At 37.6% G+C, this 24,517-nt stretch overlaps 1 protein-coding gene across 7 annotated transcripts in view; it reads left to right on the top strand.

Annotated features, from left to right (window-relative positions):
* PRDM16 (PR/SET domain 16) overlaps positions 1 to 24,517 on the top strand; it is a 397,365-nt gene that overhangs the window by 311,427 nt on the left and 61,421 nt on the right. The window lies entirely within an intron of this gene.

Below are 24,517 nucleotides of genomic sequence, written 5' to 3'. Positions count from 1 at the left end.
AAAGTCGAAAAAACAATTTGGCTCTAGTAGCCAAACCCGGGCCCAAATCACCCCAGTAACACCCCGCTGGCAGCTTCGCACCGAGTCACCATTTTGGGGTGAGTCATCCCTCCTGATAACCTTATCTGGAAGCAATTATCCTAACCAAAATGCCATTGCCCTCAATCAGTGCCTCCCCCAGAAGCCCTTCAGGATCGTTAGCATAATTTTAAAAGTTGAGTTTAGAAGGAAGTGGACCAGGGATAACAAATATAAGAAGATTTCAACAGTCACAGTGCCTGGATCTATGAGTAAGTGTCCCTGGTTTACCATGCTTGATTTTTTTGAGGAGTTCAAGCTCACCTCTTCTCCACTAACTGCTTCCTTTACTGGCCTAACTCGTTACTATGGTAAATTAATGGCTGATGGGTTACTTCTGGTATCACAAGAGAGACTGAAAGGCATGCACTGAAAGTGGGGCTGATAATAGTGGGACTAGGTGTGAACTACTACTATTGTTCACCACTCTTGGCCATTATATGTATATTTTAATAAACTGGACAATTCCTTTAACCCGACATGCTTCAGTATCCACGAACATACCTGCAGCTGCTCCTAATACAAGTCCATTTTATGGCTGCATCATCCATGACCTAACATGGATGAGAAGCTTACATGGTATTCAGCGTAGATACAACCTTCATGGTGTATACATAGCGTTGCAGTCATAATAGGAAAGTTTAATAAATTCAACTGTCTGAAAGTGACACCTGATATATTTTTTGATTGTTGGTTTAATAATAATTTATTCGTATTTTTTTCTTTTATTACTTACATTTGTTTCACTTGTAGCCTTAAAATTCTTAATGTAAGATAAACATTTAGATTTTATTTTAATTGTGTGAGAAGGTAGGGGTCCAAAGCTGCATGTACAAAAAGAGCAACATTCTCCATTTATATCATTATAGATTTAGTCGGTCTAGCAGCCCTGATCAATATTATCGGCTTCATCACGTCTGCCTCCACTTTGCGGTCCCAGGTTTACATGACACAGAATAATATGGTTTTATTATCTTATTAACACACATTTCTGCATTTTTCACTCCTTGCTATAATTCTACATGTTGTCTTACGCATTAACCTGCTTCGGGCTTATTATTGCATATCTTCTTATTTTCCTCCTTCATCCCCCTTATTTTAAAGCTCCCCGGCTCACTCCATGGGCCCAGCCTGTGTGATTAAGTCTGTTGGCCACCTGCTGTTTTTAATAGGCCTGTAGGCCTGACCATCCGATGAGAACCAAGCAGCACAGCTTGTCGCTGAATACTTCCACTGGAATCTTTTAATGCAGAGTATTAATCATTACTGTCAAACCATTCAGGGCCTAAATATGTCGCCCAGCACTAAATAATATAGCAGGCAGGTTAAAAAAAAAAAGAGTTGGACTCATATAAACTTCTTTACATGACAGTGGAATCTGCAATAAAATTAGTTTAAGATATAGATATGTCCCTGTAGAGCAACAGACAGTATAGCTGTGCCTATCGCAGCTCTGCTCCTTGTTTATGAGAATTAAAATCATATTATCATAATAATCATAAAAAAATAATAATTATAAGAACGAAAAAAATGACATTTATCAGCTTCATATAAATTAAGATGAGAAACAAAATATAGAGAAATGTATATACATATACAATCCATATAACTGGTGTTTGCTATTCCAGTCTTAATCAATTTCTTTGCTGCATCTCGGGAGATCTTATGGACCAGAAATAAAATGTATTCCAGTCTGGGATGGCAGTAGCTTTATGAATAAATGGCAGAAATGATAAGAAATCTGCTGTTTCAAGGCATTGGCACCTATTAAAATATCAAACTAGCTATACCCACCTCTCTCCGATGCAACACGACGCCTCCAATCACCACTGTCCTCTTTTTTTATACAAAGGATCAATGGTGACTTCACCGCGACAGCCATGTGCCTGCTACGGCCCAACACAGGCCGTAGCCAGAGGGCTGTAGAGTGTATACGTTGTCAATGCTGCTTTACTGCTGAGCCACAGTATATAAACAGAGACTGGTGGTGATTGGATGTGCCGCATTGCAGCTAGATTGTTTTAAAATAAATTTTAAAAAATTGTTTTCAGACAAACCCATTAATTCCCTCAATTCCCATGCATTTTTATGATCTGTGGCACGTTTTGCAAAGGGGCATTTTTTTAGCATAAAATAAATTTAAAAAAAAGAAAAAAATAGGTACATAGAATAAATTGCCCCATTCTCGAGGAAAGTCTCATGTACATGGTTGTAAGGCTCTTCAAGCTAACTATAATCCATAAACATCTGACTTGTTTTTTTATTTTTTGTTTTTTAACGCCTCAGCAGATGTTCATTCAAATTTCTGTCTTTATGGGAGCCAAATGTATTAGGAGGGAGCATTCAACCCCATCAAACTTCAGTTTTAGAAAAAATTAATATTGAAATATTTTGCTCTTAAATCACTCCGACTCTTGTACAAGGGCATATAATATGCTGGCTATATTTATATAATCTGCTCACCAACACTAAAAGACTTTCCTGAAGAAATTTCTTAAAAATTCATTGTATAATGCCTGATGCAGGGCCTGAGGGGAGGAGCATGACTCATTTTCATTTTATTCCTAGAACCGTGCTAGAGTCATGCTCCTCCCTCCAGGCAGTGCACAATGTCTAATTCAATGAATCAGATGTGACTGGAATGTTCCTTTAAGTTTGCTATCTTTCAGTTACATTTGCAGCAGTTTTCTCTCTGACTTTGCATTGAAAAGAACCTGTAAACTGCTTGCACATGTATTTATAAAGCGTCTGCGCCATTTTTGTGCCACAGTTGCAGACAGAAAAATGTGCACCTAGAAGTAATAGAACAAATTAACTTTATACAATCTAATGATCTCTATAAATTTACTGTAATAATTTTATTTTTGCTATTTTTTTTCTATTTATTAGACTCATATATCAGAGAATATAAGACGCCTACTTCCCTTTCCATTTATGTGTGATGACAATCTCTTTGGTGTACTTTGAATCCCTATCTCAGAAATCATCCTTTTAGTTTCCAAAATATGGATGAATTTGATAGTGTATCCACCATGTTTTTGCAAAAAGAAATCACTCATCTATCATATATTTCTTTGACTAATCTGGAATTAGGGGGTAGGTTTAATGCGGGTGTCTAGTAATCCCTCCCCCAAGTAAATGCAATTACATAGATATTACTTAACATTGAAGACTTCATGTGTAATATTTTAATCGTGAATTTCACAGTTGCCCTTCAGACTCTGTGGTTGTTGTAAGAGCCACAAGGATTTAGGGAATCATTCCGTTTCGATGTTGGCAGGTTTTGTGGGTCTGGCAGTATGATGCTGCCATTTCCTGAAGCAAAGCCACTTTCTCATGGTTCTTGATGTGTATTTTACAGGAAGCCATTTTTAGTAGAGGCGTTGAGTGCCAGGAGAATTATTGCCAGTTATTAAGGTTTTCATGTGGGGCTTTGGAATCACAAAGGATGGTTCGAAATCAGGAGTAATATAGAGATGATAGCTCTATTACAAAGTAAACAGTTACCCAGAGTTATAAGTATAAGTTACAGTATAAACTTCAGAATATTTAGGTACAAATAATATGAATAAAATCTATTTAAAAAAATAAATCACATGGTTCCTAGTCAACATTTGTATAATATGGTTATTCGAATAAGATGACAACCAAAGACTATAAAGATCTTAATATTTTCTAGATTTGAATTGAAGCAATCACATGTAAGTAGTGGAATCCCACCAAACTGTTTCTGATGGAATGTAGAATATACAATAACCAATAAAGATTGCTCAGAGTTTGGTCAAATCTCAGCATCCAATCTAGAAATATGAAGCTTGCAATAGCTCTAGCAGGAAGACACATATCCAATAGGGGGAACATGTTGAGTGTCTAGGGATGTCCTACAGAGAGAAGAAGGTCTCAAAGTCAACAGAAGTGAGTGCAGCAGGAAATTGTAAGATAAGAACACACTAAATTAAAAGACAGGAGCTGAGGTCACTCTTACCGGGAAATAGATGAGGTTGCGGATGGATTCCACTGACAGTCTTAAACCCATTATACTTTGAAGAGAAAATGACTGTAATTGTAAAAGAAGGAACCATGTTATTTTTAATAAATTTAGCTCTTAGAACAAACTTGATTTTTTTTTTTGTTCAACGTTTTCTTAGGGTGTTTTCAGATAAATCCTACTGTATGTAATTTTTTGAGGCAAAGTACACATCTGTACTAGATTTTCAGTGATATGACGAACAGAAGTGGATCCTGAGAATCCCCCTGTCACGTCTGCGCCTGCTTCCTCTTCTATCCTATTCTATTATGTTATCTGACATTTTGGTGGACCAAAAAAGTCCTAAATGCGTAAAATTCTAGATTAATGGAAACCTCCAGAAACCTGTAACCAATGCGTTTCATCACACTGATTGATTTGAATGAAGTTCAAAACTATTCATCAATAGTTTGGAACATGAGTCAAGAGTGGTGAAGGTTGAATTGGCCTAAAAGACGTGTGATGTGTGATAAAAGATGATCACGAGACTCCAGAAATTCATACTTACTCCAGAAATTCATTCTCATTACAGTTCTATGTACTGTATATGATACAGCTGTCTGCGCCTTATTGCAAAGAACTTTTGTCTTCATTGAAAAAAGCTTTAGGTAAAAACAGACAAAAGTATTGTTCTAGAGACCTTATCCATGGAGATAACTGTTCTGCTGTGCCAAGTTTTACAAAAATTTATGAAATAATTGTACTGCCAACTGGGTGCCTGTATGCTTAAAAATTATATGAATAAAATTATAAAGCACTGGAGGGGTTCAGATATAATCAGATTATGTCCACATGGTCCAGCATAAAGGGATTATCTTCTGTGGCGGTAAGGATTTTCTATATAAAAGTCAGAGGTGAGGGGTCTAAAGAAATTCCATAGACATTACTCGAGAGATTGTATTTTCCATCTACAAACTCATAAAAACATTTCTATTATTTTTTTCTACTACCAATATATTTAAATTGATGTAAGAAGGGATAATTCACACTGAACAAGCAGGGAATGCTGAGTTTTTTACGCTCTGAAGTCCCCAAAATTGTGAATTCAGTTCTTGTATATAAACTAGACTATAAATCAGGATCATAGTAAGATATATATGGTCATGAGACTCCTTTGTAAACTGTAAATGTATTTTAAATAATTGTTCTTGATGATATGAAAGCATTGTTTTAGCTTTGTATATGTGTGCTCATTCTGGATTCCAATATGTGTGCTCATAGGATTCCAATGGACAGTCCTTGTCAGCCTATTTTTCGGACTATAAGACGCTTCTTACTATAGGATGCACCCCAGATTTAGGCTTCCGAAAAAAATATATTTTTCACCAATTAAAATATCCCTAAAGCACAGCACACACAGATCTGCACCATCCATACATTTAGACACACAGCTCTGCATCATCCATTCACATACACACTCAGCACTGCATCATCCATCCACATACACACTCAGTCCTGCATCATCCATCCCCATACACACTCAGCTCTGCATAATCCATTCACATACACACTCTGCTCTGCATCATCCATCCACATACACACTCAGCCCAGCTATACACACACTTTCCCCATTCCTCTTCTTCTCACCCTGTCCCAGTGCAACATGGCAGTATGAGACCTTTGGTGATGTAAAAAGCATGTGATCAGTCACATGATTCTGACATCACCACAGGTCCTGGATCTGTAGCACATCGGGGAGAGGGAGAGAGCAGTGCGGAAGCTCTCCTCTATGGGAGATCGGATGAAGCTCTATATTAGAGCATCACCCGATCTCCATTACAGAGGTCAGGAGGGTCTGGCAGTGCTGGATCCTCCTGACCTCCGGTCTATAAGACGCAGGGGCTTTTTAGCAAGATTTTTTCTTGCTAAAAATTGCCCCTTATAGTCCAGAAAATACGATAATTGGATATCTGTGAGCACTACCTATCTATGTCAGGGTTAAGCCTATAGATCACAAGCAATACAAAACAATATGACAATGTGTCGGATCCTCCTTCTCTATAACATGCTGCCTGTAGAGATGACTGCAATGTGGTGCCCTTTAAATCACTAAAATTGCAGATCTACAAAGTGCAGTAACTACATAATGATCCCATGATTCCCATACATTCAGAACTTTTAGAATCACTGTTAAGAGGCTTACTCATCCTTTTACATTGTAATCAATTGTATACGAGACATATCTATGAATACTATCTGCTATACCTTAATGTGGCTTAGTCATCATCAAATATTAACAATAAGGCATGAAGTCATTCCTCGTCTGACTAATACTTTCAACAATATATATTTAGTTCTGAAATACAGAGAACTTGCTGTTTGGTTAGGCTACATTCACACGACCTTTGGGGAACGCATATACAGCTGCAAGGTTGCAGCCATATATACATCCCCCATAGGCCGGCAATAGGTGCACAGAGCCGCACTGTACCTGGGTAAAAGATAGGACATGTTCTATCTTTCCCCTGTATTACAGCGTATTACAGCCCCTTTAAGACTTGAGTTTAGAACGTTACTTCTAAATCTGTACTCATTTTCTAGAATACAAACCATCAAAATTATTATAGTAAGATTTAGACTGTGATTCTTTTTGAGATTTTGAGCAAAAATCTGGACATGGATATCTGGATGACTCCAAATCCATTCTATGAAATCTCTAAATACAGGGTGGTCGGGAGAAGGACACTCACAACTGAGAGATGAAAAGTTGTGTTATCATCATCATTCATTAATAATCTTCCTGATAAATGAGATGCTGGCTTATATAGAACATAGTCATGAAGATCTAGGTATGGAATAAAGTGAACTAACCAACCAGGGAGGCCTGAGTATAAATATATCACAGTTCTCATCTTTCTCCACAGCATATGTGACTCTTTTTCATCACTTTCGTACCTTCTGAAGGCCGCCATCACTCACTAGCTGTCGGAGACTTGGAGAGCAAAGGCCCCGTAGTTTTGTGCTATCAATAGCTCTTTGAAAATTCAGTAAACATCTCGTTTTCTGGCTTTTACCTTCAGTAGATTGGGGAGGGGGTGGAGGACAGTTTAGGACAATCAAAACAACTCTCCCCAGCTCCTGTCACTTGCAGCTTGGCCATTATTGTTGGCAGGGAAAGTTTTCTTGCCTTAATAGATCTGCTGGCAAAGCCAAGCGAGTACATTGGGAAAACCTTGCACCAGGGCAGCCTGGGGTATAAAGGCCTCTTTTAGAAAACATTACTTAAGATAAAATGATATGGAAATGTAGAAATGTAAAAACCTTTATGAGGCTACATATTTTTAAACACATTTATTATAATTTCTATGATTTGCCAGGTTGGTTTATCAGAGCAGCTGAATCAAAGGTCAGATTTGATCAAGGTGGCTGTTGGGGTACGGATCGTTTGGGTTAGGATCTGTTAGACAGTAACTTTCTACTGTCACTGGATTCTATTGAGCTTTAAAACTAGTATTGGTAAGGACACACATCCTTATGCTGAAAGACCACTAGCAAGTTGTTTATGGTGGAAAAGAAGTTGACCATGGGATTTCTAACAATGGACCGCTTTACAATAGTGTAGAGGCAGGCATTGGTCTGGATTCTAGTTTCATTTTTTATTAGGTTGCCATAGGGTTCAATTGGTTTATGACAGTGCAAACCTGTGATGTAACATTAGACCCAAGGGTCCAGAGAAAAACACTCTGGAGTACAGCCTATATAAGGCAAACAGATCTTACAATTCTGGTGAGTACAATACAAATTATTATACAATTAAATTTAGAAGTGTACATGATCTGCATTGATGAAGAATAACCATCATAATATTGTGCTTAAATGAGCTTTCCCATGAAAGAAAGTTCTCAAATGTTAATCACCTAGCAATATTTTCACAATAAAGATTTTTTTAACCCCTTACTTTGCAATTTTAGTCAGTTTTATTGCTGTTTTTGGCCCTATCTCTCCTTAGACTGGTCAGTGTAAGAGTTTGGGTGGGCAATCTCTAAGCAGACACTTCATGATCCCTCTTTGCTATGAAATGCTGTGCGCTGGCAATGTGCTTAGATTATGATGGTTCAGGATTCAACTACACTTTATTTAGCTTCTGAACACTCTACTAGTATCTGACACATAGAAAGAGAGAGATGAGACAGATATGATGAGATCCATTAGATGGATATAAAACACAATGACATTCTCAGTTCTGCTCACTCATCTAATCAATAGAACACTGAGTCTGCTCTGCTATAAAGACATTATCTGTCTTTAGCTTGTAGAGTAAGTCTCTGTACACTCTAGCTTGCCTGCAGGAAGTCCCTGTGTCTGAGCTCGTCTTGCAATGCAGGGGTAAGGGGCAAGAGGCAGAGAGCACTGCAGTGTGCAGAGAAGAGAAGCTATTCATGAGAAGAATTGACCATAGTTAGAAGATTTATGGTTGTATCCAGGGACAACCAAAATTGTAAACACCAGGACTGATAGAGACAGGTTGGAATTATATCTGTGAAATTCTGTCTTGTTTTTAATAACAGTGAATTAGAGAATGTGTTATTTTGTTATCCTAAGTATATTTAAGAATCTTGTCTTTGTGGGAATACTGCTTTAAGCTCCAAACTGGGCTATGTTATCATAAGTAATCTCCTATACTAGCTCAATGCACTGATTTTTTTTAACCATTTTATTTTTAATACCCATATTTGTAACCCATGCCAAAGAATTAAGACCGACCCAGAAACACCACTATGTAAGACATATTAGAAGATGCTTCTGTGATATTTTGCTCACAGTGAACTGCCTTTGGCTTGATCGTCCTGGCTATGGTACAAGTACATCAGCTTAGCTCTCTTTAACAGACAGGGGAAAAAAAACTCGGGAAAGCTAGAAAGGGATATGGAAGTTGGAAAGTAATTACTTTTTTTTAATGCATTTAGTTCTGTTTAACAGAATTGCTGAATTACAGGGTTGGCCACCACACTGTAGCATTAAGCAGAGATGCCAGCTACAGTGCCAACGCAAATGCAAAGCAAAACTCTCATTCAACCAAGCGACGAAGAGGTGCCAGCTGAATATAATATTTGCCAGATTCTTTGAGCTTTGCTTGTAATTGTTTGAACTAAACCAATAGTTACTTTTCACCTCTCACTGGTCACCCAATATCTAATATTGGTAGCCACTTATTTTAAGGAAAATTTAATGTTAAAAGAGGGATGTCTACGTGACTTTTGACTGGACATGTACACATGGAATAACTTCAGAACCAGTGTAGGAAATTTAACATGCCCTGTCCACTAGTTTTCTGGCAGACAAGGCATGATAAAACCAGCATTTTTGTAAATTATGATAGTTTTCTGCCAGACACACTACTTTGGGTGTGACGGGGAAGAGTTGTGGGGAGCGTGAACGGTGGGAAAACAGCGGAGGCTACAAATTTCCACCAGATCTGACCACTCTCTTAGTAAATCAGTCATGTAGAGTGCAGATGGGTGGGGTGGTGAATTAACTCTGGCTTTCAATACACGAGACATGTATTTGCCCCAGTAAGTCATCAAGTAGAATAGGGAGGAGCAATAACATAAAGGCACTAGAAAAACTGCTTGTCTCATTGCTAAAACATCTTGTAACTAGCAATGACCTCTAGCACCATCACAAGAGATATAAAGTGTTGAACAATTACCTAGGAGCTATCTATCTAATGCACATATATATCAGTTTCTCCATAGTCACTGGAAATTTTTGGGTAATCCATCAAGTGGATCCACCTTTACTCTTTATCTACCTGTTCTCTGACACTACATATGGAAATAGTTTTTTTTCAAGCCCTTTAAGTATTTTAATGTCCTATTAGCAAAACTGTCCCTTTAAGATATCAGTGGTTAAAGTTAATCCCTAGTCCACAGTATACTTTTCTTCCTTTCTGCTCAGCCAAGTATCCTCATAAATTTCATTTGTCATATCACTGAATACAAAAGGTGACCATTGAGGGTAGATAAAGATAAAACGTGTGAGTACGTGAAAAAATGGATTGCCTACACAATAGAGCTGTGAAACAAGACAAAAACATATTTGCTAAGCAGTTTGGTGTGTGTGACAACTTCCAGCAATGGGAGAGCTGAAAGGTGTTTACTGCCAGGTGTCTTAGAGGAGAGTTCACCTCTGCGATGCTTCACACTGAGTCTGTAATAAGCAAAGCATCTTTAACATGAGATGTGTTAAAGATCTCTCATGGTATGACAGCAGCTGAGGAAATCACACATTTTTTATGTGAAAGAAGGTTTAACCCGCGCTGTGCATCATAGCCCTTCAGCAAGGGAGCACTATTATGTGTTTCCACAAGCAAGCAGAACCCAGCGGAACCTAGCAGAGATGGTAGAACCTTGGCCATTCAAAAGAAATGCATATCGTTTTTGTTTTTTCTAAGACTTGAGCTACTAGTAGCTTTATAACTATTATGGAATTCCAAATCCCACCACGACTTTCCTGGCAAGAAGCCACATTTGCTCTGCAAACACATAAATAGGATTATCAAGCATAGGGGAGGCCAGTCATTCCTGAAGATAAAGTTTAACTTTTAAAATGCAGAACTATTTTTTTATAATTTTACTTGATTAACTTATTGGGCGTTATTTATCATACCACGGCCTCTTGATGTATCCGGTGGGGTCCTGCTCAGCATTTATCTCTATGCCAGGCCCTGCTTTTCGTAGAAATCAACACAACTGACAAATTTTCACACCCTTAATGGTGTGGAGGAGTCTAAAAGGACAAAACATTATTTCAGGGCTTCTATGCAACTAATGTGGCACAGAAGCCCTGATAAATAACCCCCATTTTCTTGGATCTGGATCTTAAAGAGTTCATCCTCCTCCGGTACATTGGTATCCAACCCTGTGTACACAAGTTTTACTAGCCCTACCTTAGCTATGCCTCAGTTTTAGGTATAGACATTCTCAATTTCTGAACCAAGCATTGGATTGCTCTTGAATTGTTTCAATATGACTTAAAGAAAACAAAAAATACTAGAGATGAGTGAATCTATTAGTTGTTAGATGTGTAGATCTGGTAAGAATGTGGTCTTCAGGCAGTGAATAAAATCAGAATATTTTACGATACTTTGAATCATTCAAAATGTCGGCTTGCTAATATTGTCATTCATTCCAGAGACTATAGTGGGGCATCTGATAGAAAATTAAAAAATGTGTGAAAAAATTACCGAAACTAGATTTTCATTAAATATTTGTGTTTTAGATTAGTTATAAATCAAATTCCAGGACAATTGGAGCAATATTGGTTTAGTCCGATTCAATATAGAGCACAGCTGAATCCTATAAAATATTTGACTAAGCTTCTACAAATTGAATCTTGGATGCTCATCTGAACATATTATTTTTCTTTTAAAATTTTATTTTTTAACAATGGGGCACATTAATCATATGCTGGCACCCCTGGTACCCAAGCATCATGATAGCCTTCCCATGGCTACATTGGGCTGGAGAGGCATTTTTTTGCAATGTCTGAAATTGTGCCATAGCCTGCGTCTGGCCCAAGTTATAGCTTGTGCATGGGGCAGGGCTGCTCTGTACTGGAGCACTCTGCGCCCTTTCACATCCCATGGAGGTAACGTAAGAGGGGAATAGGAATTTCACGATTTCATACATCCAAGCCCTTAAAAATGTGGCCAAATATGTTCATTTTATTGTTTAACTTGTATTTTATTTATGCAAATTATTGTTATTTATATAATAGAGGTCCACTTTCAAGATGGCGCTGGTGTGCATTGCTCCATTAGTAATGGTTTACGAAGGTAGCGTTCATCTGCATGAATAAGAATTATTTTCTGCAACCAATAACAATGTTCACATGCACTTTGATAGTCACTAAATTCACCCATATTAAAAACAGCTGTAACAAATCTGTATTTCCACATAGTTTAGAGTTTGGGTTTCAGCTTCCACACTACCTGTCATCAGTCTCTATCCTTTAACCCGACTGCCGCTTCTTGTTCCATGCATAAAGCAGACCTTCAAACTGTTACAAATGTTTGTCTTCAAAGCAATAGGACAAATTTATCTTTTTACTCTGTCTCCACTCTTCACTGTCTACAACTTTTATCCTTTTGTACACGAATAACCACAATTTATAAATCCAGTTATTGTCTGGGATTTGCGTGTCTGGGATTTTGTTCGGATTTGTTTTCAATGATTGGCAAAATAATTGTCTAATTTTCTGTTTTGATTAAACACACTCTATCTGAATAACTACCATAATACTATATCCTATGTACAAGAATATAACAACTATATAACAATATGATTACCATAACACTGCCCCTATGTACAAGAATATAATTACTATAATGCTACCCTCTGTATACAAGAATATAACTACTATAATACTGTCCCCTATGTATAAGAAAATAACTACTATAATACTGCCTACGATGTACAAGAATATAACTACTATAATACTGTCTGTTATGTACAAGAATATAACTACTATAATACTGTCTGTTATGTACAAGAATATAACTACTATAATACCACCCCCTATGTACAAGAATATAACAACTATAATACTGCCCCCTATGTACAAGAATATGATTACCACAATGCTGCCCTCTGTATACAAGAATATAACTGCTATAATACTGCCCCTTATGTATAAGAATATAACTACTATAATACTGCCTACGATGTACAAGAATATAACTACTATAATTCTGCACCCTATGTGCAAGAATATAACTACTATAATACTGTCTCCTATGTACAAGAATATAACTATTATAATACTGCCCCCTATGTACAAGAATATAACTACTATAATACTTCCCCCCTATGTACAAGACTATGACTACTATAATACTGCCCCCTATGTACAAGAATATAACTACTATAATACTGTCCCCTATGTACAAGAATATAACTACTATAATACTGCCTCCTATGTACAATAAGATAACTACTATACTACTGCCCCCTATGTAGAAGAATATAACTACTATAATACTTTTACTATGTCCAAAAATAAAACTACTATAATACCGCTACCTATGAACAAGAACATAACTACTATAATACTGCCCCCTATGTACAAGAATATAACTACTATAATACTGCCCCCTATGTACAAGAATATAATTACTATAATACTGCCCCCTATGTACAAGAATATAACTACTATAATACTGCCTCCTATGTACAAGAATATAACTACTACAATACTGCCTCCTATGTACAAGAACATAACTACTATAATACTGCCCCCTATGTACAAGAATATAACTACTATAATACTGCCCCCTATGTACAAGAATATAATTACTATAATATTGCTACTATGTACAAGAATATAACTACTATAGTACTGCTCCCTATGGACAACAAGATAACGAGTATTATACTGGGACATGTGACATTCTGTATATCTTTATTTCTTCAATGTAAAACACAGAGCATCATAGCACAGGTAATATTTTTGAATTCCAACCAATGCCAATTGGATAGAAATATATCCAATGAAGAAGAGTGAAACAGAATGTGCCCAACCCCCACTAATTAGGTAAAAATGCCAGGCACAAAATGATTGGCCAGGAGGGGACAACCAATTCTCTTGGTTATAGTCTACATGACTTGTCATTTTTCCTCTACTGAACAATACTCTATTTTAAATACGTACTGACATTGTATTGGAGTCTTTTTTTTAACCTATTAATAAACTGTCACCCATTAAGCTGTGGTGGAACAATAAAGTCGTTTGCTGCTACGTTCCAAGCATCTCCATTCAGAATGTTCCCAGGTGCTAAGTTTAATTAAATTACTGTTACAATCTTTATGTTCTAGGCAAGCACCAGCCTGGGATTCTCCAACCTCTCCGCACCATTCCCAGGTGCCGATATCTGGTTTTCATAAAGCTTTGCCTGCCTGCTTCATTTCTGGCACAAGACACATAAAATGAAGCTTTAGGCAAGTAATTAAAACTCAGGTTTGCCCAATTAGGCAACTAATTGGCAGAGCAGGCTGGTTTAATTACTTTTTTTTACAACCTCACAAACTGAAATGTTTTCGTTGAGAGTATAAAATGATGTCACCATAAATAAAAACGAAATTCCCTGGCAGGATAACCCAGGCCGCCATTAAATGGGCCTCTGGAAGAGATCCGCAAATGGCCTCTGTTGGTAAACCAATTTACAACTGCAAATATATTCTAATTGCTGAGGAAGGCAATCAGCTTCTCTATGGTACACAACTATGTAGGCTTTTCCACTAAGACAATTCACTTGTGCATTCATCAAACCTAAGGAAACATCATAGATATGCAAAAGCGTCATGTAAAGGAATGCCATGTACAAAGAAACAGCAGAAACCTGAGCAACATTTTAATAATGAGAAATGTCAAGAAAAACTGAAACAGTGACAAACACATGACATGTTCAAGCATTATCAAACATGAGGGCCACGACCACTGCTGATGTCATCTATTCTACCTCTACCTAGTGGGAACTTTTATGTTGCAGAGTTCACCAGCTGTGCCCAAATGTTGTGTCTATAGGGGGGTATTGTAGTATCTATATAATTGTACATTGGGAAATATAGTACTTCTACTGTACACAAAGTGATATATTATAGAAGTTATATATAGTAGTAGTATATAGTAGTTATATTCTTGTACATAGAAGCAGTATTATAGTAGTAATATTCTTTTACATAGAGGGCAGTATTATAGTAGTTATATTCTTGTACATATGAGCAGTATTATAGTAGTTATATTCTTGTACATAGGGGGCAGTATTATAGTAGTTATATTCTTGTACATGGGGGGGCAGTATTACAGTAGTTATATTCTTGTACATAGGGGGCAGTATTATAGTAGTTATGTTCTTGTACATAGGAGCAGTATTATAGTAGTTATATTCTTGTACATAGGGACAGTATTATAGTAGTTATATTCTTGTACATAGGGGGCAGTATTATAGTAGTTATATTCTTGTACATAGGGGCAGTATTATAGTAGTTATATTCTTGTACATAGGGGGCAGTATTATAGTAGTTATATTCTTGTACATAGGGGCAGTATTATAGTAGTTATATTCTTGTACATAGGAGGCAGTATTATAGTAGTTCTATTCTTGTACATAGGGGCAGTATTATAGTAGTTATATTCTTGTACATAGGGGACAGTATTATAGTAGTTATATTCTTGTACATAGGGGCAGTATTATAGTAGTTATATTCTTGTACATAGGAGGCAGAATTATAGTAGTTTTATTCTTGTACATAGGGGCAGTATTATAGTAGTTATATTCTTGTACATAGGGGACAGTATTATAGTAGTTATATTCCTGTACATAGGGGGCAGTATTATAGTAGTTATATTCTTGTACATAAGGAACAGTATTATAGTAGTTATATTCTTGTACATAGGGGGCAGTATTATAGTAGTTATATTCTTGTACATAGAAGGCAGTATTATAGTAGTTATATTCTTGTACATAGGGGGCAGTATTATAGTAGTTATATTCTTGTACATAGGGGACAGTATTATAGTAGTTATATTCTTGTACATAGGAGCAGTATTATAGTAGTTATATTCCTGCACATACGGACTGGTATTAAAGTTGCTCTGAGACATAAGAACATTACAACATCTCAATCGTAATTTATTGTTCACAACAGACATTATTGAAGGTTCTTTATCAGGACACAGTAGTATGAAAAGTGATGGGTTACTGTAGTTTGTGTATGACTATCCAATATGTGTCTCCAGCCTGCGGTAAACGTTGAAGACACCAAGCCGCCAATGACACAGGACATGAGTAGAGAGCCGTTTCCACTCACCGTGCTCGGCAGCAATATATTCAACTACACAAATTTGACCTCCTACTGACATTGATCAATTACAAACTTTTAACTTAAAAAAAAAGAAGCTTTCTATGCCGCATTCACAAACACAGCCCTTAAATTAAATAAACTGGCTGCGCCACACTAGATCACATTGAACTGTAAAATAAACCTTCTGACACGACACTCCATTTCATTATTACCTAAAATGAAGTAACCATTTTTAACAGACACTACAAAGACGGCAGGCCGCAGCCGCCAGCACCACGCTAACCTTGATTGGCTTATTCATTTGCTGCCAAATGGACAGGCTGAACTTTGTAAAGCTGCACTTCTCGTAGTTGGGCCACCGTCACATACTCTGCAGGTCTGAATGAGCTTTTAGAAATAGGTTTAACTATTAAGCACCAACCACTGCCAGCCTGCAGTGTTCAGGAAAGGTTTAGTTGACTAAGTGTCAAGGAGATGCTTCTATTAATTTAGCGGTTTTAAGAGACTTTTACTAAGGGTGGCTTTGGTCAACCTCACAAAAATTTTGTGTAGGAGAAAATAGACTTTAAACTGGTATCAGTAACACATTAAAATAGCATGTTACGATTATGCACAGTTCAAATTAACAAATGGTGTGAAAAAAATCCCTATGAAAAAAGCCTTCTGCAGATGGATGAGGCCTATGAAGATACATAATGTTTCTTCCCAAGAAATCAGAACTTGGATATCAACTATGTATCTGATGACACATTCAGTAAAGCATTTCCACAAAGAATGCGTTAAGGCAGAACTAATTGTATTTCATTTATGTAAAAAAAAAAAACAATTTTTGAATGTTATGTATTGGAGGTGCTTTTATGAGCCTCTGTCACAAATACTTTCAAAAGGTTGGCAAATACATCTCCATATAGTCAACAGGCTTCATAGAGGACCCATTGTGCCAGGTTCATTGGATAGATTGCTCCTAACCAGTTTGATCTTCATAGATACAGGAACTGTGACATGGCCTCCTCCTTTTAAAACTACTCTAATGAGCCTTAAAGGGGGTTTCCCCACTAAACAAGTTAGGTTTTCCCACTAAACAATCTCTGCAATCTCCGTCAGCCCCCTGGAGATGAATGGAGCAGAACGGTCATGCATGGCCCTCTGCTCCACTAATCATGGGGAGCGATGAGGGGTCCTACGGAGGTACCTGAGACCCCATCGGACACCTCATTCTCATCACTGAGACCCCCCACTGATTAGAAATTTAGGCCCTAATCCTTGTGGAAAAACCTATTTAAGGGCTACTGGGGTGGCTCCTTCATGCTGACATTTCACAGGCTGTTACAGTGTGAAGGGGGCACTTTCCCTTCCCACTCCCACTCTGTCCTTAAATTTCCTGTACTGCAATAAAATTACATTAGGCAGAGGGAAGGTGGGTGCTGAGCAGTATCAGAGGGGAAGGGTCAGCTAGTCTAACAGCCTGTGATCTGCAACACAGAACCTAGGAACTACCCCAGTAGCCTTTCAGACTTTTAAGCATTGATTTTATAAGTTAGGAGGCCAGATAGAACAAATATAAGATTACCACAGTCACAGTGCCTGGATCTATGAGTAATTGTCCCTGATTTATTTTGTTGGTAGATTTACTTTAAATCAACTGCAACATCTCCGATTTTTAACCCCAGAAGAGTTAGAGTTATTGAGGGATATTTATCAGAACTTCTACACCACAAAAGTGGCGTAGAAGCCCTTAAATGATCACAAATGGTACCGTATTGCTAGAACTTGTGATTATTTTCGGCTTGCAGAGTAATGGGTCTGGCCGGTGGGGGAGTAGGGCAACGTGAGATGTTAAGCAGTTAAGCTCTATCCATTCACAGCTGGGGTGCAATACCTGAATTTACCAAGGTCAAATGTGGCACTGTGTTTGAAAGAACAAGTTTTTCAACCTCCAGACAACACCTTTAATGAAGGTGACATGTTGCCTTTTTATTACAAAGGTTGCAAAAATGTATCTTTTCCTATTCCCCAATTTCTATTCATAGATTGGAAGAAATAGTTACTACAATTGCTACAGTTAGAAATTCTATGAGTTGGTTACACATATGTGAGTATTTATACACTACAGATATTAATCCCAGACTTGTAGCAATCATGTAGAATCATGAACTAACTGCCCACAGGCCCAAAAGCCTTACACAGAGTTTCCCCTCGCTGCCACCCCTTCTATAAAAAGTTTTATAGCTCCTCACAGAGAGGTGGGTTCATATACCTTAGCAGGCTTAATCATTCTTAATGCCAGCCACGAACACACCTGTGCCATTCGGGCTCGTGAAAGTGGCAGACTGAGTCTGAGCCATGGATTCTATCCTGTTATTACAAGACCCCATCTAAATACTCAACAAGCTCGAGGGAGCGCAAAGGTTCATTTTCAGCCAATCAGTCATCCTAATTAGGCTACATATAGACATTTATGAGGGTATATCTAGTGGAAATTATAGCTCAGTGTCTTGTTTTTTTCTCGCATGGAAAGAATCGTATTTCTTATTTTCACTTGGTTGGATTCTAGCACATTTTGGTGTGGTCTTATTACAGTTTATGACGTGCATAACTAAGTTCTCCATTCTTTGTCCAGACTATAACTCAGGGACTGTTTGGTGTTATGAACTATATTGTCTACGGATTTTATTTGTTCTTTATTTTTAGACATTGGAGGTTGTAAAGGCTGACATAGTGTACTTGTTATCAAATGTGAGTTTAAACAGACTCTTATTTCTTAAACTTGAAAATGTTTTAGTGCTTTGCTCATATAACACCCTTTACATAAATCAAGCACTATGTAGTGCCCAAACCAGAGCCTCAGGGGTGGAGCATGACACACAGAATGGAGTATGTCATTGAGATTCATGCTTCACCCATGTAGGTCTTGTACTATGTGGTACAGTCCCATCAGTTCTACCAAAGGTTTTCCTCAGACATAAAGAAAATCTACCTTTCAAATCAAGCTTTATAAACCAGGGATGTCTACTCATAGATCCAGGCACTTTGAAAGGGGTGATTTTCTTACATTTGTTATCAATTGCCTCCTTCCTTCTAAAAGTAAACAGAGCCCTCAGTGCTGCAGATTCACAGACTCGTTATAACAGGATGTGAAGCTACAGCACTGAAGGGCTCTGGTAGGTAACACACCTTCAGCCTCATTAGCATAATTATAAAAGTCGCTTTTTGAAGGAGGAGGGAGGCAAGATTAACAAAATATGAGAAGATTACCACAGTCACGGTGCCTGGATCTATGAGTAAGTGGCCCTGGTTTATCATGATGGCTTTTGATGGCAGTTCTCCTATATAAATGTTCAAAATAAATAACATTTCTTAGTGCCAATATAAAGAAATGGGAAAAATATCGACTTTTCTGCTATATGGAAGCTCTTTTTCCTTACCATATGTACAACTCTCATGACAACATTACCATGACATCTTAGATAGAAGTATAACACCTCTCTACTGTTAACAAACAACATCCTTTTGATGTTTGATCTATCAAACAAGGACATCAAAACAAAACTTGTGAGGTCTTTGAGATGATGGGTTGAATGTCTAGGCATTCTCTTGAATCTCCAGGTCTTAGCTCTAAGGTATTGGACACTTAGACAACCCCCTCAACAGTCAAATCCTTACTTGTCAAAGACAGACAAACAATCTACTAGGTCTCTAACATGGAGGAGTAAAATTACAGTCATATTTTTCCCCATTGGATTCCTTAGCCCAAGGCAGCAGACAGAACCGTAACACTTAAGCACGTGACCCAGCACTTTCTCTCTCCCTCTCTTCTTGGCCAACCCTACTCCAGACACTCCATTTGACATGAATGAGTTGTTCTTGGCAATTCAGCCCCAAGTTTTATTTTTGCATTAATCCAGCATAGTAGTTTAAAGATACAAAGTGTCCTTTTCTTGGAAATATCATTAAAAAAGAGGGAGGCTAGTTGGGAGCTGAGGATATTTGGATAAACTTGACAGCTCATCGGACAAGAAAAGCTCTTTTGTTCAGTGATGGTAAGCAAGAACGCTCTATTACCAGAGGATCCTTGGCCACATTCCAGTATAAACGTAGGACCGAAGAGAAAAAATGGTATAGAGAGCCTGTAAGGTCTTGACTTGAGATCAGATGTTTATTATTGTTCCTTATAGGGATTTGAACTGGTGGGCATCCTGTAGCGTAATTTTATCCTACTAGAAGGTATCAGAGTAGAAGCATGAGGAGATACAAAGGGACACTGTGAGCAAGAAGGAACCCGCTTCCTTCTGCCATTGTAAAGTCTACAGGGGAGACTCGTCCTGTGAAGGACTTGGCACAATATATCAGATTCATTTTTTATCGTTCTCATTTACTAATGAAAACTTTTCATGGGCCAAACCATAAAATAAAAGACTGTAGTATTAGCAAAGATGTCTATCACTAGGCAGGGGAAAGGAAGTATGTTGGATTATGTTTTATTATCATCCGTCAGGCATTTTGTAAAAACCATGGAGATGTAACTTGAATCTTTTTGGCTCTAAAATAAAATTTCTACCAGTCCCTCCGTCTATAATGTATTGTATTGTGAGCATGAGCTCCCTCATAGCAGTCAATGGATTCAGAGGGACTTTTAGCCCCCAGAACTTCAATCACTGGGAGGAGTCCTGCCATTTTATGTATAGAGTGAATAAGTGTGAACTACTTGAAAGGTGTTGTCCATTTTCAGCAAATAAATGATATTGTTTGTGTAATGAATAATAAAAAATTTTATGTATGAATTCCTAACTGTTTCCTAGATCCCTGGTTGCTGTCATTCAACAGGAAGCTTATTTGTTTACTTCCTGTGGATAAACACAGGTCCATGGTCACTTGATGTCACACAGGTTTTTATCTATAGGAAGTAAACCATGAAGCTTCCTGTTGAATGACAGCAAGCAGAGATCTAGAGAGCAGCGAGAAATTGATACATAAAGTATATTGGAAAATTCTAGAACTTTTCATTACACAAACAATAACCTTTATTTCTGAAAGAAATGAGCCCTCATTTTTGAGATATACCGTAAATAATATCCAAGAAAACTTCTTTACCTTTAGGCACATCCTACAGGCAATGTCCCTGGACTGATGGTATATTTTGATTTTTAAAACAACATCTGAAATATCGTGGCCAAGACTATAAAGGAAAAAAAACAATCACAGCTCATGACACGCCAGTTATTTTCCGTCATTCATGTTCGTTCGCAATCAGTGAAACTGCTCTGTTCGTTATTCTCTTAATCTAAAATGACAACACTTACTGCAAAAATCTCCTCAGCTTTTTATTATTCCTTTTTTTTTCTAAATCAAATATGATTCCTTTCACAAATATATATCAAATTGCTCGACCTCCTATAGTCGGCAAAGGTCTAATTAAACACTTTTTTTTTCAACAAACTTTAATTCGCATCCTGACAATGCCGAAATCAACGTATTGATAAATGCAATTAGGAAACAGTACGGACTGGACAACAATTGAAATGACATAAATTGAAGATTTCATTCAAAACCACTGAAAATAGCGGCGTTCATTGTCAAAAGGTTTTAGAAAAAATACGATTATCAGTATTCAAAAAAGAAGGTGTTTTAATAGGATGACATTATATTTAATATTATGACAATTATTCCATTAAAAAGACTGTACAAAAAGAAAAAATTGCATTGGACAAGAGGCACTGCCAACTATGCTATTCCTAGATATAAAAAGCATATTGGGTGGTAAAGTCTAAATAATTATTAGAAAAAACTATGGTGTGGACACAGAGCAGTGAAAATGGACTGGACAGCATGGTCAAGTGCTAGGTGATCCCATTCATCTCAGATTGGAGAGGGTCACTACTCTCTCGCTCACTTTTGTGTACAGTATATTATATATGGGTCATATATATTGTTGGGTCAGTGTTCTGTATTAAAACTTGTGTCTTATGCTTTATTGAGTTGCTTTCCTCCTCTATATTTTTATCAGCTGAGTAACATGAGTCACTTCAGGCAAACTGATTTGGTCGATTCAGGTCCCCTGTGCATAAAAGCTGTTTTTGTCTCATCTTGTAAAGCAGCTCAAAGGAAATCTACCATGCTGTAGCTACACTGATGCAGAAACAAATCTTGTTTAATTCCTGAGCTGAGTGGTTTTGCTGAAAAAAACAACTATAAAATGAAGTATGCACTGCTCCTGAGAATGATGTAATCACTGTGTTGTGCCTGACAGGCAGAAGTAATCAATCGCAACACCATCTGCTGGGTATGAGTGATCCAGCTCAGGTTGATAAGTCCTTTCTGGACAGTACAGGAAGCTCCATGTAACATGAAGACTGAAGGCAATCCAGCTTTCCCAAGATCCTGAATGTTATAATTGTTTTTTCAGCATAACCACTCGGAAGATATGCTTCTGCATAAGTGTAGCTACATCATACTTAAGGTATGATTGGTTCATAATGCATGAAATCAAATGGTAAATTTCCTTTAAGCTTCACTTATCCTGGGGAATACATCATGCGTCAACTCTTGCCATGCATGTTGTGCCAGATATACTAAGAGGATTGTGTAACCAGAATTATCCTAGGCAAGACCTGGCGTACAATTGGGCTATAACATACAATTAATATGACTGGCAGGGGTGTCCTTATCCTGGTCTTGCCCACTCTGCACCCCTCCATATTCACTTGGTCTACCATTGGAATAGGTGGGAATAAAGTTGCAATTCCTTGTGTACAAGCCATGATAAATGATGGCCATTAGTTTATTGTCATTTAGTTTAAAGCGTTTATTTTTGGTTCATATTTTTATTGACACCTGCATGGTAAATCATTTGTTAGACAAACTTTTAATATTTACGATATTTTTACTATTTTTTACTGTGTTTTTGAATACAACTTTTTTATATTTGAGATCTAAAACAATTGTTTAAATAGAACAGAAAGTAATATTGGGAAAGAAGCAGAATCTGATAGAAGGGCCCCATGGAGGCAGAAGAATCTGTCATAATAAATAAATGACTTTTGCTTTCACTCCAAGATATCAATAAAAGTGTCACTGTCGGCTCTTACCCCAATTAACTTCTAACAGTTGTCTTAGGTTTAAACTAGCACATTACTCATTATGTGTTTGCCAGATCACCAGGAAGCCTGTTAATTACAAAGAGGAATTCCACATTTATGTCTCCATCATGATGGCTTCCCTGGATTAAGAATCTTACTGAGTCTTACTGAGTCTGGGGATCTATAAATGCTTTTACTTTTTTATCTATATAAAATCTCTTCAAAAACTTTTGGAACTTTTAAAAAAAAAATATTAATCTAAAAAGGATGTTGGATTCATGAAGGACACATATTTGGCCATTATGACTTTATACATTTGTTTTTGCAAACATCAATACAGTGAATTGTCTAAAGATGTACAAGTTTAGCAAAAGGATACAGCAAGTCTATTGAAATTGTGTGGTTTTCACACAATTGTGTGGAGATCATGACTAAGACGTTTTAAACGTCGAAACGCGTCGATCTTACGTGTTCTTTTTATCCATGAACCGATGCACGATTAAAGCCTAATAAAAAGAACACGTTTGCACCTACTCCGATGTGGTTTTCCTGAGTGCCGCCCACCACTATTTTGTCACAGACAGGCTTGGTGCAAGCTATCAGAATGGGTAAGTAGTGGCGAACTCACCCTGAGATGTTCCTCTTGGCTATGGCCCTGCCTACAACAGATAAACTGCCCTGATAAGGGCAAACCAACTATCAGGAGCCTGCTAAAAAACCCTGAGACACCCTGCAAGTTGATAGCAATAGCAAAGAAATAACAAGCAGTAATAGCCTAAAGGTGTGAGAAGCCTAGTAGAGCCAGCAATGTGTGATGGAACTAAGCAGGCATCTGAATGCCTCACCCCAGCAGCTGACTGGACCAGCCACCCATCACTCTAGTAACTCTTGCTGACCGGGCTGGGCTATGGAGGAGCTGAGTGTAGTTCAATCCATCCCAAAACAGCAGGAACCTAGCCACAGTTCACACACATAAATGCCTTCTAAGGCACAAATGTTACAGAAAGTTTCCAGTTTGCCAGAGGTAACAGTATATCTGCACAACCCCTTTTATCTGCCAGCAGAACACAGGAGATGACTGGAACGCCTGCTGGCTGGTGGCCACGTGACTCACGATTCCTTGTGGCAAAAAGAAAACTTTATTTTTTAGCTTATATTTATCCTGTTAAAGTTTTCTATAATTAGCCATCCCCATATAAGCTACAGTATTATTCCAGTTCCTCAATCTGTGAACTTAGCTTTATGTGTTTGTATTGCTTCCAGACTGTGGGAAAGGTTCAAAATGCAAAGACAACTTTTAGAACACCTCATCATGACCAGTCATGCTGCAGTTTTAATTTTTAAAATATCTTAGAAATCTTAAGGTCATTTTTGTTTTGGGCCCTTTACGTAAATTTTCTCTCAACTAGCTCTTCTGAAACTCCTATCGAAGAAAGAAGTTCAGCATGTGTCCTCAATCAACTCTATCCAACCTCCCCCACCCGCCATCAGTGGTGTGGTCTACCTGTTATATTTTAATGGCTTATTACTAT

Source organism: Engystomops pustulosus, chromosome 6, assembly GCF_040894005.1.
Source record: "Engystomops pustulosus chromosome 6, aEngPut4.maternal, whole genome shotgun sequence".
In the NCBI taxonomy this organism is placed as follows: domain Eukaryota; kingdom Metazoa; phylum Chordata; class Amphibia; order Anura; family Leptodactylidae; genus Engystomops; species Engystomops pustulosus.
Note: the sequence above shows the minus strand (reverse complement) of the source record. Positions and strands in the feature narration are given on the sequence as shown.